Raw genomic sequence first — 3,461 nt, forward strand, 5'->3', positions numbered from 1 at the left:
TGTTTGTTTCTAGTTTTAAGACTCTCTGCTACTCTGTCTTTGTAGAGGCATTGCTCTGGTTAGAAAGTCAGAGGTAGGGGGCTGGGCAGTGGCTCATCTGGTTTAGTAAACCTGTCAACATGTCAACAAGCTCAGAGCCCCCACTCCTGTAAGGGGTCTGCTTCATGAGCAATGAAGTAGGTCTGCAGGTGTCTATCTCTCTTTGTCTCTGTGTTTCTCCTTCCTCTCTTGATTTCTCTCTTTACTAGTAAAAATTAGAATTAAAAAGGGGGTCCAGGGGAAAGATGGTTGTTGGAAGCGGTGGATTGGAAGTGCTGGCACTGAAACCCAGTTATAACTTTGGTGGCATTAAATAAATAAACAAACAAACAAAGTGCTTGCTCTGGCAGCACATATACTAAAATTGGAACAGTAAAGAGAAGATTAGCATGGCCCCCATGCAAGAATGATATGCAAATTCCTGAAGTGTTCCATATGTTTTGAAAAAAAAAGATCAGAAGGGAAAACACTAAGCAGAAGTTGGACTGGAGTTGGTGTATTGCACCAAAGAAATAGACCCTGGGGTTGGAGTGAGGGGTGGGGGAGTTCAGGTCCTGGAATGTGATGGCAGAGAAGGACCTAGTGGGGGTTGTATTGTTATGTGGCAAACTGGGAAATGTTATGCATGTACAAACTATTGTATTTATTGTCGACTATAAAACATTAATCCCCCAATAAAGAAATTTTAAAATAAAAATAAATGGAGAAGGAAAGAAAGTCATTTGTAGCATTCACATCTGCCAGATTTCTCTGGTACAGTCCCTGCCCTGCCTCACACACAGTGGGGCTGCAACATAACCCTAACTGACTACAAGAATTACTTGTTGACCTTGGTGCAGGTACCAGGAAAAGGAGAAGAGTCTCGCTTGTCTCTGACTTCTCTCACTGTAGGGCAACAACAGCAGGAGACCAAATAATGATATATCAAGTTCAAAGAATGTCATTTCAAGGAATAGAACTGATAAAAGTTAGATTCAGAGGCTAATAAATGCTGTTATTACTAGGCTGGAAAGTTAGTGTAGTGTTTTGCAAAATGATTTTCTTTTCTTTTCTTTTTTCTTTATTGGGGGGTTAAGGGTTTATGGTCAATAGTAAAATACAGTAGTTTGTACATGTGTAACATTTCTCAATTTTCCACATAATAATTCAACCCCCACTAGGTCCTCTTCTGCCGTCATGTTCCAGGTCCTGAACCCTCCCCACCCCCACCCCAGAGAGTTTTACTTTGGTGCAATACACCAACTCCAGTTCAAGTTCTGCTTTGTGTTTTCTTCTTTTTCAACTTCTTTTATTACTATTAGTAGTAGTGCTTTAATAATAAGTGGCAAGGTACGATTCATACAATTCCCACCACCAGAGTTCCATATCCTATCCCCTCCATTGGAAGTCTCCCTCTTCTTCACCCTTCTGGGAGTAAGAACCAAAGATCTCTATGGGGTGCAGAAGGTAGGAGGTCTTGCTTTTGTGATGCAAAAAGATTTTCATGCCTGTGTCACTAAAGGCGCCAGGTTTAATCTCCAGCACCATTATAAACCAGAGGCAGTACTCTGGTAAAGAAAACAAAACAAACAGACCAACAAACAGTTTAAAGAAGTAAATCAATAAAATTCCATTACTATTAAATTACTATTTTCTTTTCTTTTCCTTTCTTTTTTTTTAAAGCTTTTTTCCCCCTTTAGTTGACCTTGTTTAACACTGTTGTGTTTATTGATGTCGTTGTTGTTGGATAGGACAGAGAGAAATGGAGAGAGGACGGGAAGACAGAGAGGGGTAGAGAAAGACAGACACCTGCAGACCTGCTTCACCACTTGTGAAGCGACTCCCCTGCAGGTGGGGAGCCTGGGGCTCGAACCTGGATCCTTCCGCTGGTCCTTGCGCTTTGCACCAAGTGCGCTTAACCTGCGGTGCCACCGCCTGACTCCCTTTATTTTCTTTTTTAAAATTATCTTTATTTATTGGACAGAGACAGCCAGAAATCAAGAGGAAAGGGGTGATAGAGAGGGAGGGAGGGAGGGAGGGAGGCAGGGAGAGAGAGAGAGAGAGAAGACTGCTTCACCAATTGCAAAACTTTCCCCCTGCAGGTGGGAACTGGGGACTCAAACCTGGGTCCTTGTGCATTGTAACATGTGTGCTCAACCAGGTGCACCACCACCTGGCCCCATAAATTACTGTTTTTCTAGGCACATATGTACTGCCTTGCTGAGAGGAATTTCTTTTTCAGCTTCTAATATTTATGTATTTACTTATTTATTTATAACTATCTTTATTTATTGAATGGAGACCATCAGAAATCGAGAGGGTAGAGGAAGATAGAGAGGGAGAAAGCAAGAGAGTGCTTCACCACTTGCAAAGCTTTCCCCCTCCAGGTAGGGACTCGGATTCAAACCTGGGTCCTTGCATATTGTAACATGTGCACTCAACCAGGTGAACCACTACCTGACTCTCTTAAGCTTCATTTTACATCCTTGTGATTTTATTTCTTAAGTCAGAAGCACATATGAAAAAGCTGGGGTAACATATCCTACCAAAGTCAAAGAAAACGTATCAGACATGTAACAAATTTAATGTGAGTCATTACATCATACAAAACTATGGGCTCATACTCTGCTGGGTATACTAAGGTCTAGTGGATTAGTAGATGTAGGAATGGTTCTAGCGTTTGAATTCAATTATTAAAATACAAGGTGACCAAACAAGCTAAGAAAACATGACCTTGTCCAAGCAAATTCCCTAAGCATCAATTAAATAGCAGCCATGTCACTACTTGAATCAATTAGCAAGGACTCCATGCTAGATAAAGTGTTCATTCAGTCACAAATTGGTCGTGTTTTCTGCATTAGTGCAGCCTCTCACTGCTGCCATACTTCTTCCCCAAATAAATCATTGCTTTCTAGAAAGTACATTTTCTGCAAGCTCTAGCCACTTGATTTTGCTGCAAAATGTCATTTGCTTTAAGCTAAATTTTTCTTTTTCTTTTTTTATTCTACTGAGGTTATTGCTGGAACTTCATGACTGCACAACTACTCTGTTCCCAGGCATTCCCCCCACCTTTTTTTTTTTTTTAACATAGTAAGTGAGATGGAGGGGCAGACAGAGAAAGAGAGACATCACCTGGTTGGATGAGCAAGGATTCAGGTTCAAACCTCCAGTCCCCACCTGCAGGGGGGAAGCTTCTTGAGTGGTGAAGCAGTGCAGCAGGTCTCTCTCTCTCTCTCATCTCCCCACTTCTTCTTGATTTCTGGGTTTTGTTTGTTTTTAGATGAATCCAAGTGTTCTGTGGGCTCTCTCTTTTTTAAAAACCATATTTTATTTGGTAGGACAGTGAGAAATTTAGAAAGAAGAGGGAATTAGGGATGGAGAGAGACACCTACAGACCTGCTTCACCTCTTGTGAAGCTTTCCTCCTGAAAGTGAGGATAGGGG

General features: G+C 41.5%; 1 non-coding gene across 1 annotated transcript; it reads left to right on the forward strand.

The window, feature by feature from the left end:
• Window positions 1-373: 373 nt before the first annotated feature.
• On the forward strand, window positions 374-480 carry LOC132537271 (U6 spliceosomal RNA). The gene has a single exon (XR_009548731.1). It is a non-coding gene; the product is annotated as a U6 spliceosomal RNA (small nuclear RNA).
• The last annotated feature ends 2,981 nt before the right edge of the window (window positions 481-3,461 follow it).

This window comes from Erinaceus europaeus, chromosome 2 (assembly GCF_950295315.1).
Source record: "Erinaceus europaeus chromosome 2, mEriEur2.1, whole genome shotgun sequence".
NCBI lineage: Eukaryota > Metazoa > Chordata > Mammalia > Eulipotyphla > Erinaceidae > Erinaceus > Erinaceus europaeus.